We start from the raw sequence: 15,783 nt of genomic DNA on the forward strand, positions 1-15,783 counted from the left end.
GTTATGGGTTAATGAAAACAATAAAACTTTTTATGATGCAATACATCTGATAATGTATTTAAAATCCAATTAAAAACGTTATTCGATCCGCACAAAGAAAAATGCGATTAAGTTTTAATTATGTTAGAAATCAAATTTTGATCTCAATTCCAATAAATATTATTTAGAAAATATCGGTTTTGTCAGCAAATAGACACTTAACATTTTACATAATAGAAAGGGAAGTAATATTTTCAATATATTTACTAGATATTTCTAAAATATGTCAAAAAGAAACGAACATATATACAGGTGATGGACAAAATAATGATATCTTATAGGTACATAGTATTTATTTATTACTAAAGTGTTGAGTTGCCTTTTAAAACAGATGCAATTCTTCGTGCAATAGTGCCTCAACAGCTTCCAGCGGAATGTTGTCCTATTTTCATAAGAAGACATTCTCCATAAGACTCCCCATAACTTATCAATTATGTTGAATGATTAAAAGACACATAGAGTAAGATTTTTTTAATTAATCTCTTAGAATGTCAACAATCTGCCCGTGGGCAATAATTATTGTTTGATTTCCGTTATATAATATAACCAATAGAGTGAGATATAATAATCTCTAGAATAAGTTAGAATAGTCTTTAAAATAAGTTATTATTGTCTCTAGAATAAGATTTAGATTGTAATTTTGTACAGCAGATTATTTACTGAAGCGAACTTCTACATGTTACTATAGCTGTAATGTATAACAGAAATCATAAAACTGAGTATCAGTATAAACACAATCAACGTTAAATTTACCATAGTATTATTTTAGGTATAATTACAGGCTTTAATATATTAGATAAAGCTAATCATATCGATCAAGCTAAATAGAATATGTTACTTATTCCTCATATATTACGAAGTTTATTGGTATTTACTTTCTGGTTCTTGTAACAGATTTAATGTAGCCATGTTATTAACTATATTATGGATTAATAATTTTTTGAAAATATCAAGTTTGGTGCCTAAGTAAGCATTTGGGACAAACAGTACTTTTCTTGTTCCATCCAAAGAAAAAAACAGCTGAAGTAATCGTTTGCTAGTAGAGAATTATTGTGAGCATGCTCCATGAATCATAAAAATGTGTAAAACTTGACTCCGACATTTAAAATTTGATGATTTGTTTCAACATTCAAGACTAATAACATCTTGGTGGATCTAAGACGTATGAAGATGCGAAATTGTAGGGGATATTCGATAAAAACCCAACATAAACTCAAAAATAATTAGCAGAAAGGTCGAGTTACAATTGGTGAACGTTTACTGAAGAGCTGAAAAAAAAATGTGACAGCTAATATGTGCTATATCTAGTGGAGATAGTGGAGATGTATAACAAGTGCTTCCAGAGACTAGCTATATACTAGTCCATGTACTCAAATTTTTTTTATTAATTTCTCTGTCACCAAAAATTTCCATTTTTGAGTGAAAATGATTATTTATTGATAGAGCATTATGGTATACATAATTCTTACAAACACATCTAAAATATCTACCTCAGAATGATGAAACTTATAAAATGACTCAGTGATTCTAATAAAATCATAACCAGAAAGCTATCAACTTGTAAACATGCTAATGAAGAAATATGTCGAGAATTTGTTCCAAGAATCACTAGGAAATGTCTGATGGCGAATAACCGTTTTATAGATTTATTTGAACCAAATATTGAAAGTTAGTATCCATATAACAACGCTTAAATGAAATTTCCTATATCCTTCAATACGCAGTTATGTGCTTTGGTTAACTTTTATTCTCATAAGTATTAGTCCAATTATTTATATTGTTATTCGCCTGATGTAACGCTCTGGTTGTTTTTTGCTATTGGAGACAACATTATTTCATTTGATTCATGCAAACATCGTTTCCAAATATAGTCATGGCAATATTTTCCATTTATGGTTATTACGTGTAAAGTCGATAAAGCTTTGGCTTCAGTACTCTTCCTTGTGCTATATCTGCTTAATTTTTGTATAATAGACCTCCTCTGGTTTAACTCTAAATATTCTATCTGAGAATTTTGAAATATGAAAATGCAGTGTGATGCCTTGATAACATTTTCTGCAATCTGTGGATCAGTCCCGCATGCTAAACCTTACTGATGGCTTGGACTACATATAGAAATATACATATAATTTTATGCACCTTGTTAATTGTTGAATGTATAAATCAAACGAAACTGATGAAGAGATGAAAGAAACAAAAAATAAAAACACCAATTTTTGGTACTTTTCATGTTATTTCAAGAAAATGTGTCAGGTGTTATATTTTTATTATTATTATTTAATTATTACATTATTACTAGTCGTTTCCGTCTAACCTACAATTTGTCTTTATGATAACTTAAATATAGGTATATAACTAGGAGGACCCATCATCCCTATCTCAGTCTCTGGTGAATTAATGTTTATACATGTCACTGTTGTATTTTTTATCATATGCACCTCGCTATACAACACTACGCAAGATCAGATGGTTTGTTCTTTTGAGTCTGTGTCCTGTTCCGGTGGTATCCAAAAGCGGCAATATTTCAATATTCTCATGAGAATGGGGTCTTTCCCATTTCCCCTGCAATTCTCCTGATTTCTTGACTGACTGTGGGTATCTGAAGGTCTCGATGTAGGTAACCGGTAATATAGTATGTGGGTGCACCCACAGTACCTCTCAGGACTTTGTTCTATAGAATTTGTATTTTATTTATGTTACTCTTTGCAGAACATCCCCATAATTGATCCCCGTATGTCCATATAAGTTTCAGTATTTGCTTATATAATAGCAATTTATTATGTACTGATAATTGCTGATTTTCTTCCAATAGCCAGTACATTTTCCTATATATCAATTCCAGTTCTTTTCTTTTCTTCTTTATATGTTCCTTCCAGCGAATTTTTGCATCAAGATTCATTCCGAGATATATAGCGTTATTGCTATATGGAATGATAGTATTATTTAATGTTATTGGTGCTTGTACGGTCTGTATATAGGTGAACTGCACATGTACAGATTTAATTTGATTAATTGTTTTGTCCAAGTTTGTTTCCAATTATTTATATTGTCACTTGCCTGTTGTAATTTTCGTGAAGCTTCTTCACTACTGTCTCCGACAGCTATAATCGCAGTATCATTAGCAGATGTAGCCATCGTAATATTCTCCATTTGTGGTATATCACAAATGTAGAGTAGATGAAGCATTGGTCCCAATACGCTTCCTTGTGGTATATCTGCTTTAGCTTTTTATATTGTAGAGTAATCTTCTTCTTGTTTGACTCTAAACATTCTGGTTGTAATGTATGAATTTTATAGTTCGGTGTGTTGTTTTGGTAGCATTTTCTGTAGTTTATGAACAAGGCCTTCATGTTAAACTTTATTGAAGGCTTGTGCTACATGGAAGAATATAGCCGAGCATATATTTTTACTTTCATAGGCTTTTCCAATAACATCTGTTTTTCTGTGGACCTGGTCAATTGTTGAGTGCTTGTTAATAAACCCAAACTGGTGTGTTGGTATTAGGTTTTTTCTTTCTATGATTGGTTTTAGTCTTTTCAAAAGGATTTTTTCAAAAACCAGGTAATACTAGCAGCAGTGATAAAGGTCTATAGGCTTTTATTTCGCTTGGTGACTTCCCAGGTTTTGGGAAGGTGTTATATAATACTAAAATTGGTAGCACATGATGAAGCCATGCAGTCTACTCTCTTCAATAAGCAATTTAAACAGATCTGATAAGAGTATGTATATTAATACTTACATTAAATCTAATCAGTGCTCAAAACATCCTTTATCAGAATGCTTTATTTTTGTATAATATAATATATTTTTAATTTCTAACGTAAGTTGAAAGAAACTTGGAAATACCTTATAAACTTATTACATTTGTTAAGTATTAAAAATAACCCCTTATGTCCTTAAAATAAAATTATATTATCTGAATCTTACTGTGATATTCCTCTATTTAAGAGTATACTTGAGAATCTGTTATGACACGTCCACTTAACGAGTTTATTACTTAGACATTAAAAGTGTTTACTGCAAAAAATATACTACATTAATTAAAGTGCTGATAAGTAATGTTATCATCGTATATTTTTTTGTAAAAACAACATATTGTGTGTTTGTTCATAAAAATATCTGGTATTAAATGATGAATTTTTATAAAATAAACTTTTCTGCAAATGTCTTTTAATACCTGTAAGATGACCTTTTTGTCTCCGCTTAATAGGTAAATCATTTGATTTAGAGTATCATGAATTCACTAGAAAGTTTTTGATACTAAAAATTTACTACTGCTGGCAATTGTCTGTTGTTAATTTGATTTCAAATATTAAAGGGCCTACGTACTCGATATTTTTGGAACATATTGTTGTTGTTTCAATTTAAAAAATTAGTCTTTACAAAAAGCTCTTGATTTTTCACTCAAAATATGTCTAAACGATATCTTCAAACTTTATCAAATTAGCTGAACACAAAAAGTCCAAACTTAACTGCTAAGACCGATGGTTTTGGCATTTATATATATAAAATAACAGTCTTTCTTATTTACAATTATTGTGTTATTTAGTTTATCAGGGGAGGCTTGATAAGATATATGATATATTATTTTGTTGTTTGATTTGAGGAAACCTGCTGCCCATCAAACACTTTTAGATTTATGCTTTAATATTACTCCATGACTACTAGCAAATCTAACACAGATATCCCCAAGAAATTCCAGAATAAAATGTTGCCAGTTATCGTCGGTGCCCCATGTTACGTCTCCAACAAACAAATTCAGCGCGATATCCCCTTAGAACCCAGAATCCCTAGAATAAGTTAGAATAGTATCTAGAATAAGATTTAAATTATATGTTTGTATACAGTAGATCACTTACTCAAGCGGTGTTCTACATGTCAGTAATTATATTGTATAACGGAAAATATATTCGGAAAAAAGTCGTAGACCATGAATTAAAAAACTTATTGGACGAGAACCCAGCTAAAACCCCCAAATAATTTTCAAATAATGTAGCAGTTGTGAAAGATCTAAAATGAGGTAAAATTGCCACTACACGAGAAAAACTAAAAATGCCAATTTGAATCCATATAATAACGGAGTTTCATTGATTGTGAGGCAAAAAAGACGTTTTTTGTGGTATATTGTTACTGATGAAGAGAAATATATCTACTGCAACAATCCAAAGTGCAAAATCTTATGAGTAGTCCATATCAACACCGCTAAATATTTTTGAGCATAAGTCTTCTAGTGGATATGGTAGGATCAGCAAAGTGTAGGCATTACGAGCTACTGAAACTGGATAAAATTATTATTGCAGACGCTTACCGATGCCAATTAAACAAATTGAACGACGTATTGTAGCAAAACCTTCAATGGCATACAATAAAACCTTTTCTTTTTTCCAATGAGTGTCCTTTTCGCTTGTTCGAAGAATCTGGTAGGTCTCTCTGAAACGTCCAACAGTAGTCTGAGATCATCGAGATGCACCAGTTTTCTTAGTATCTCCATGTCCTGGTGAAATCGTTCTTATCTTACCTTACTCTTCACTCACATCTCCCAAAAAGTTCTCTATGACCTCCTTAAAACAAATTCACCCTTTTTTTGATGATCTGCTATGGTCGTCATGAATTGTGGGTCAGTCATTGGCTGTCTAACGCCTGGGAATCCAAAACATCTTTGCCTTCTGAAAGGCCTGAAAGAAGCAAAGGAGCAAGATGCTCTTGGCAGAAGTCAGTCCCGACTTTTGAACCTTGACGTCCAAGAATTTCCTAACGTCCTGAAGCCATGGGATTTATTCTATATTATTTTTGTTTTTAGTACTGTTGCAGACCTGTGCAATCTGCAGAATAGTAATAAATCGACGTTTTAAGCGTATATGTAAGCGTCCATCTTATATCAGAACAATTAGCGATAACAATATTCTGAACTGGTATTTGTAAATAGTATGGTATTCACCAGGAAGCAAAAGGTTTTTCTACAGAGTTCTGAAATTCCCAACACTAAAAGAGAAAACACCGAAGTCTCGCCCTCAAAAACCCGACATAGATACTCGACGATCTTTCAAACTTGTTTAAGAAGCGACATAACAGGCTATAACCATCTTCACAGACGCACACCTCATAATCCCGAACGAACATTTCGGTTTCTGTGCCAAACACTCAAGCCTTCATCAAGCTCAATCCATCGCAGCAACCATCCACCAGGCATTAAGAAAAGGTCTCAAGCTGGAGCCATCTAGTTAGATGTTTCCAAAGCTTCGATCAAGTATGACACAACGGTCTAAGCTTCAAAGGGAGTCAGGTTGGTCTACCGAATGACCTAATATCGCTGATTGATTCATACTTGGACGTTAGATTCTTTCAAGTGAGGATCGGTGACACAGTCTCCCCTCGAAAACAGATCTCCGCAGGAGTCCCACAAGGTGCTCTATTAGCCCCTGCCCTGTTCAACCCTTATGTGGCTGATTTCCCACTCCACAAACATTCCCGCACATTATTTTATGCAGATGATACAACTTTCTTTACCAATGGTTACAGCCTCGACGCCATCCGCGACCTACTTCAAGCCCAACTGAACCAGACGATTACGTGGTACAAATTCTGTAGGCTGCAGATAAACGCGAGCAAAACTCAAGCTGTTCTGTTCCACCACAAGAAATAGTTCCGCGCTTATTGTCTCCAAATTGATAAATTGTCTATCCCTTGGCTCCAGTCAGCCCAAATCCATCACACAAACTGCAAAGGCAATGGCGTGTACAGTCTACACGTCCCATTTCTCTGCAGATAAAGTAAACTCAATCCACCAGAAAGCGATTCTGCATAAAATGCTAGTCCATCCAGTCTGCCTTTTCGGAGTACAGGTGTGGTACAGGTACGTCTCTGAGAGCCAACTTTCTCTACTCCAAGTATTCCAATCCAAAAAAGTTTGCGCGTTATTCAGTGTCCCTAGGTTTATGAGGAACGTCAACACTCGAATCAAGCTTCCACTTTGTGAAGAATTTCACGAATATGCTCTATTAGTATGAGAATGGAGTCTTTCCTCATTCCACCCTGCAATTTTCCCTGTGCACCCACTGCATTCAAATGCAGTGGGTGCACCTAAAATACATCTCAGGACTTTGTTCTGAAAAATTTGTATTTTATTAATGTTACTCTTTGCAGAATATCCCCATAATTGAACTCCGTAGTCCATATAGGTTTCAATATTTGCTTATATAATAGCAATTTATTATGTACTGATAATTGTGATTTTCTTCCAATTATCCAGTACATTTTCCTATATTTCAATTCCAGTTCTTTTCTTTTCTTCTTTATATGTTGCTTCCAGCGAAGTTTTAGTGATTAGTGATTGTGATTTTTAATATACTATTCAATAACATTGGTGCTTGTACGGTCTGTTTATAGGTGAACTGCACATGTACAGATTTACTTCCATTAATTCTTATTTTCCAAGCTTGTGTCCAATTATTTATATTGTCACTTGCCTGTTGTAATTTTCGTGAGGCTTCTTCACTATTGTCCCTAATAGCTATAATCGCTGTATCATCATCAAATGTAGCCAACGTGATATTTTCCATTTGTGGTATATCACAAGTGTAAAGTAGATAAAGCAAGTCCCAGTACACTTCCTTGTAGTACACCTGCTTTAGCTTCTTTTATTGTAGAGTAAGCTTCTTCTTGCTTGACAATAAACATTGTGCTTGTAATGTATGACTTTAATAGTTCGGTGTGTTGTTTTGGTAGCATTTTCTGTAGTTTATGAACAAGGCCTTCATGCCAAACCTTATCGAAGGCTTGTGCTACATCTAAGAATATAGCTGGGCATACTTTTTGACTTTCGTAAGCTTTTTCAATAACATCTGTTATTCTGTGGACCTGGTCAATTGTTGAGTGTTTGTTAATAAACCCAAACTGGTGTGTTGGTATTAGGTTTTTTCTCTCTATGGTCGGTTTTATTTTTTTCAACAGGAGTTTTTCAAAAACCTTAGATATTACTGGCAGCAGTGATATAGGTCTATAGGATTTTATTTCTTTTGGTGACTTCCCAAGTTTTGGGATCATTATAATTTCCGCCATCTTCCAAATATCTGGGACATGTTTTAATCTAATTAAAATTAAGTGTTACACATGTGTATAGTTTTTAACAGTATTTAACTTTATGACTGTTTCACCTGCTCCGTTTCCAACTGTATCATTAACTATATAAACATAACATTTTCATAAGCCGTAAAACGAAAATAATTCACAGGAACAATTAAGCAGTTAATTGATGGCGTAAAACTATCACACATTAGGCAACGGCAATAAAAAAAAAACAGACACGCTCATAAAGATCGTTCATTTTAATGTCGCACACGGAAGGAAAAAAAAATAAGATAATTTCATGCAGGCGCGTGTTTATTTGGAACATATTGAACTGGAGTACGAAGAAGAGAATCGCTTATTCATGAGCAGAGGAGCCGACAAAAAAACATATTTCTGAAAAGTTCGACAGCGAATATAGCAGCGAGTTTTCTTCCAGAAATCTCTTTATGTATTCAGATAAAGAACATTCGAGTTTTGTATGGTAATGTTAGAAATCGATAGTACTATTTGATTTGTATGTCACTACATAGTATAAAACAAAATCGCCTTTTCTGTCCCTATATCCCTATGTGCGCTTAAATCTTTAAAACTACGCAACGGATTTTGATGCGGTTTTTTTCAATAGATAGAGTGATTCAAGAGGAAGGTTTATATGTATAATACATGCATAATATACTAAGGCAACATTGCTAATTTTAGAGGTTTCTAACGTGATGTCGTAAATTAAACTATTTTTTTAGGCTTATTTAGCAATTAGCAAAAACGCTGCCTAACCCTACGAGTTAGATCAAATTAATGTACTACAGTATTGAACACCATAAAAAGGTCTACAAAAAAGTCCGCGATGGTATATGTTTATCTTTTAGGGATAACCCACATTAACCATTTTTATTGTTTATTTTTTACGTGAGAAAATGGCTTATTTACGAAGCTATTTTAAGCAATACGGCATTAATCCTTATCGAATTAAGTACCTTAAATACAGTGTGCAATTAATATAGATCAATATGGTTCCTTACAGCATGTAAATTAAACAAATATTTTCGGAGATATTACAAATTTAAAATTTGCGTTTAAAAATGTGTAATGTAATAAAAATTGTATGAATTTAGATATTCCAAAGATAGCAGGAAATCTTCATAGTAAGTATAGGGGAAGAGGAATTGTTTTACTCCAAATTTAATGCGTGAAGGCCAAGGGCAGTAATGAATGAACCAAAAATACTGGATCGATTTTAATCATGTTTTCATTGAGTGACATAGGCATATATATTTTATGCCCGTGCAAAGTCGGAGCGGGCCGCTATGTTTTTATATACAACGTTCATATTTTTTCTGTAGTGTATTTAATTTAGTATCAGCATTGCACCCGTGCGAAGCCGAGGCGGGTCGCTAGTAGCATATAATTTTTGAGTGTACATCTTTATTTGTCGTAAATTTAAGGTTAGGGCTTCGAATATTAGTGCGTTACTTAATTTTAAATGATGCTGACTAAGTTGTTATTATCTAACATCCATATAATAATAAATATAAACGAAAATCACACATAGTCACTTCATAGCTAGCGTAATTACCATACTTTAACAAAAATAAATTTTACTAATAGGCATGATGACTCTAATAAGGAATCACAAATAGTGCGAGTACTATGATAAAAATTGCGTCGGTTGCAATCGTATTTAACAATATATTGATCATTTGAAGATACAGACGCAAATGTATTTGACAGGACTACTAAAAAAAATCTGACATACAACACAAAAGGTTTGAACTACAACCATCAAATATATAATTTGATAATAGTTGTTTGATTTCCTTAAACTTTTAACAGCTCTGTGGGACGAAAATGTGAATCCGATATTATATCACATTACTTTGTAATATTTGGATAAATAAAATGCACAAGTTGTAAATTTGAAGTTTATTTTTTAACCTTAAAAACTTATAAGCGTATGAAACTGCAATAGTTTATCAAGTAACAGATGGGATGAAATCTCCCGGGCCTAACACATAGATGGCACTAGTTATATTGCATTTATCGATTTTTCAGTTAGTACTAACCTTTAAAAGATAGCTGTTGACATTTCATGTTATTTTACTCATAAGTTTGTCAGTTATTGTGCTAAGAGTGACAGTACTTCTGTTATTTTCAAAATAATGGATCAAAAACAATTTCGTGTTTTAATTTTACACTGCTTCTTGATGAGAAAAATACCATTCAAGCGAACCAGTGGCTTGAAAAGTGTTTTAAGGAATCCGCTCCACCAAAAACAACAATAAAAACGTTAGTTTGCTGACTTCAATGATGACGACATCGATGATGCAGGAAGCAGTCGTCGTCAAAATGGTGGAAAAGTGAAGTTGCGCGAGTTAGCTAACATCGTAAATATATCCAAAGGACATACTGGTTATATATTGCATGATCATTTGACTATGGAAACGTTCTGTTCAAAGTGGGTGCAGCGTTTGCTCATTGTTGACCAAAAGCAAGAACGTATTGATGATTCTGTGCAGTGTTTGGCCATGTTTAAAAGAAACAGACCGTAATTTTACGTCGATATGTGACAATGGGTGAAACATGGATCCATCATTTCTGTCTGAAATCAAAACGATCGTCATCTGAGGGGACAGCAACTGGTGAACCTCGTTCAAAGCATCCGAAAGCACAACAATCGGCTGGAAGGGTTATGGCCTCGGTATTTAGGGATGTGCCATCAACAGTGGATATTATATAGCGTTTGAAGGTCGAAATTGCAAAGAAACAACCGCATATGACAAAGAAAAAAATTGTTGGATCCAGACAACGCACCGTATCACAAGCCAATCAAAACAATGTCACTACCTGAATTGAACTTCGAATTGCTCCCACATCTACCGTAATCGTCAGATTTAGCTGCTAGCGCCTACTGACTGTTAGGTTATCGCTGAAACTGAGGCCTATTTTGGTGGAAAAGGTAAATCATTCTACAAAAGTGGTATTGAAATGTTAGAGTGGCTCTGAAAGGATAGTGTCGCTTTTGATAGAGATTACGTTGATGAATAAAGCCAATTTTGATTTTAAAAAAACGCGTTTTCTTTGTTAAGCCCGGAACGTGTCAGCCCATGTGTTACTTATCTATACTACTATAACTATATATATTACTATAAAATCCACGTTTAGACAAGCTCTAATATACTAAATTCTCCAATGAATTCTTAAACTAGATCTTTGCTTGGTTTATTTTACTTTACTTCACTTCAGTTACTATATTTCGGTTCATACATTGTGTATACGTATTGTTCGAATTATTTGAAAATGTTGTTTGCCAAAACGCAGATACCAAGTTGTAAAACCTTTTAAATAAGATTGTTGGACCAAACATGTTACCCTTAACCCGGTGAAGTACAGCCCATCGAACTATTTAATGTACATGAAACTGTACAAAACTCGGAAGAAAGTCCGAAAAAGTTCGAAGCTCTGTCTGCTTCAAACTACAAAACCCTGGGTTTTTAATATTATAGTTTTAATTTTAGGCACAAAAGTCCATATTCTCTTAATTAAACAATTTAATGGTCCCTAATAATATTCTCTTCTAATACAATTTTTTGAAAAAATATCAGAGAACATCGGACAAAAAGTATCGATATATCGAATTGAAAAATAAGCATGACGTTGATCTGTTTCTACAAAATGGGATTTCCCATGTCCCAAAAACATGTATCGGTTAGTGACAAAAATTAAGAAGGCTTTCAACAAAATCTAATTGAGTGTCCATTTCTCTGGAGATAGAATTTGCCTTTTTAGCTGAAAAAAATGTAGATATATCGATCTTTTTTCGGTCTCCCGATTTTGATAATATATAATTACTTTCAGAGGATTTAGATTTGAAAATTTTTCAGTAAAAATTTTTGAATATCTTTTTTTTGGACTCTCACTAATATTTTAAAGAATTTTGTAGACATTTGAAGAGTGTTGACAAGTACGGACACAAATCAAATCCTAAAGACTGATTCAATTACATATTCCGACGCATCAGATTTCTTTTTATAAAATGAGAAGGAAAAATCCCCTTCGAGTTTAAAACGAATTTTACACTTTACAAACTTTTTTTGTTTTTTTTTTTGACTACTTCATTGGTGAACGAGTGAGACGGGTTGGTCTGTTTTTACCCTCAGTGTCGCTTTGTATCCCCATTCACAAAGTCGTATCTTCTTTCTGTTAAATAACATAATATTTTCATGTAAGTTATTAGATTTTGTTTTCTATACCATCTTACATATTATAACATTCTAAGGTTCATTCATCATAACTTAAATTTCAGACCAAAATTAAAAAAAAGAAATACTATAAGCAATCATCAGTTTGTTGATACTTAATATTTCGAGCTTTGTTTCTATTTAATTAATATATTGTTACTAGTCGTTTCCGTCTAACCTACAATTTGTCTTTATGCTAACTTAAGTTTAGGTGTATAACTAGGAGGACCCATCGGCCCTAACTCAGTCTCTGGTGAATTAATATTTATACATGTCACTGCTGAATTTTTTAATATATGCACCTCACTACACAACACTACACAAGATCAGATCGTTTGATTCTTTTGAGTCTGTGTCCTGTTCTGGTGTTATACAAAAGTTGCAATATTTCAATATTAGTATGAGAATGGAGTCTTTCCTCATGCCCCGTTGCAATTCTCTTGATTTCTTGACTGACTGTGGGTATCTGAAAGTCTCGATGTAGGTAATCAGTCCTATAGCATTTGGGTGCACCCACAATACCTCTCAGGACTTTGTTCTGAAAAATTTGTATTTTATTAATGTTACTCTTTGTAGAACATCCCCATAATTGAACTCCGTATGTCCATATAGGTTCCAATATTTGCTTATATAATAGCAATTTATTATGTACTGATAATTGTGATTTTCTTCCAATTAGCCAGTACATTTTCCTATATTTCAATTCCAGTTCTTTTCTTTTCCTCTTTATATGTTCTTTCCAGCGAAGTTTTGCATCGAGGTTCATTCCGAGATAGAGATATAATAACGAAACCTTTTTAACAAGGCACCGTTTATTCAAAGATATTTTATAATTTTTCTCGTTAGATATTCATAATGATCTCTAATGAATTCTAGCAAAACTTCTTACAATAACAAGGAATAACAGTCACAGTCGTGCCAGTAACCATGTTGAGTAGAACTAATCTTTATGTTTATCAGTCGATAGGGTTAATACAGAGGACTGTCATCCACCACTATCAAGCTAGGTCTAGTCACAGAAAAATCCATATACCTGAATGTACACTAAACAATGCTCGGAGTTGACTCAAAACTTTTAAAAACAATGGCTTTCCTCGAGTGACATCATATTTAAAGTTATTCATTTACATCTATGATATTTACTTTTATAGTCATCAGCTTGATATTTATAATAATTTTGTTTGAGTATACATTATCTGCTTTCCAGATAAAGTTTAATTATAGCATTGCAAAAATACAAAAAATATATGATGCTCCACAAAAGTTAACACAAAATAAAATCAAAAACCTTTCAAATAATGTCGACTGAACCATACTACGTCAGGAATTAGAACATTCACACACACATTTTTATATTTATACAAACATAATTGAATTTATATTTTTATATTCGTTTAGACAAAATGTTGATGCCTCCGTGTCTACTCTGGCCAGATAATAACGAGGGTTTTCCCATTGACACTGCCTCTGCAGCATCCGCTTATATTTAGAAGTGAACGTTTCGTTAGTTATGTAAGCCATCATCGGGCTATTTATATCTGAAGTTCAATGTTTTCGACTTTTTTTCGAAATCGGTATAATTTTAAACCGAAAATATGGTACGAGTTTGCAGTCGACACCGCGTCTCGACCCGACTTTTTAGATCTTCTACAAATAACGTTATCTTATCGACAGAATGTCCACATATTTAACATGAAAGATAAACTTTGATTACGTTTTGGATGCTTCTATCATTTTATTTAGAATGTCATATAATATATTAGGTGTATGTAAGTATTCTGATATTTTTTTACCTTGAAAACGTATCATGTTTCACAACTTTTTCCTTTATTTTTGGCCAAATGGCGACATGGTGTTGAAAGAACCATATTGGTTTGGCATTGAAAGAATCATATTGGTGATCCTATTTTCGACTTATTTTTCCTGTTCTTCAGCATTTGGGAATACTGCCACAGTCAAGCTAATATGCATTCTTTGAATCTCCCATTAAAGCTGCAACAATGCATTATTCACAATCCTTGCAACGTCGCTATCATGCAAAAGAATGACTTCCTGCCCTATTACTAGCTACTAGTGAACAGCCTGTAGAATGTACAAAGTGGGGCAAAAGTCCCGCTACCATTTTAGTTGCCTATAACTTTACTCAGAGATACATAAGATACATAAACTTGGATTTCATAAAAACTTTATTTGGTCTATACATTTCTTTTGTCGTTATTCGCTATGCAACTTTCGGCTCTTCATATATATATATATATATATATATATATATATATATATATATATATATATATACATATACATATATATACATATACATATATATATATATATACATATATATATATATATATATATATATATATATATATATATATATATATATATATACATATATATACATATACATATATATATATATACATATATATATATATATATATATATATATATATATATACATATATATATATATATATATATATATATATATATATATATATATATATATATATATATATATATATATATATATATATAATATAGAATCATTTGGGGCTTATTCCCGTAATCATAAACTTTTGATTTTAAAAAATCCCACGAGCTGTATGTGCTGTGGTTCCATCTTACTGAAACCACATGTCCACTAGTCCTTGCTGTTCCAATTCAGGGAGAAGACAATTTCGAAAATTGTTTTAATACCGTTAGGCAGTAACAGTAACTACAACATCTTGGTCATTTAAAAAAAATAGGGATCAATGATGCTTCCAGCATGAATACCACACCATAAAGTTGTTTTTAGTGGATGCAATGATGTTTCATCAGTTAATTGAGGGTTCTGTGTTCCCCAAAACCAACTGTTCTGCTTATTAACGTGGCCACTGACAAGAAAATGGGCTTCATCACTCATTATCAATTCAGACGAAAAATCTTCAGATTCACCAGACAGCTTTAGAATTGTATTACTGTACTTATCTCATTGATGAGGATTGCTCGGTATCAATTTTTGGACTAATTGAATTTTGCACGGAAACGATTTCAAATCAGTTTTCAAAATTCGTCTGGGAACCACATCTCCAAATTGATGTTTCTGGAGACGCTGAACCAGATTTACATATTCAGCGTTACGAGACGTCCGTTGTCTTCCAGAACGAGGCCTTTCTGCTGTCGTACCGTAGTGTCGAAAATTCGAATGTAAAGGATAAACTGTGGTTTTGTGAGGCACTGGACGATTAGGATAACTTTGACGCAACTTCAACCACTTGGCATCCCCATTTCTGCTCGTTCTTGTGGCGTGTATTTATCAATAATACAATTTGGACGTCTACACAACACAATTGTTAAAGCGAAACTGAGCTAAATGTCACATAACCAAGATGGCGCGCAATCAAAATGGTAGCGGGGCTTTTGATATGTTATTAAAAATTGTTTTCACAGCACT

This window comes from Rhynchophorus ferrugineus, unplaced genomic scaffold (assembly GCF_030347505.1).
Source record: "Rhynchophorus ferrugineus isolate W39M unplaced genomic scaffold, kcgeb_rfMv2 rfM1, whole genome shotgun sequence".
Lineage (NCBI taxonomy): Eukaryota > Metazoa > Arthropoda > Insecta > Coleoptera > Curculionidae > Rhynchophorus > Rhynchophorus ferrugineus.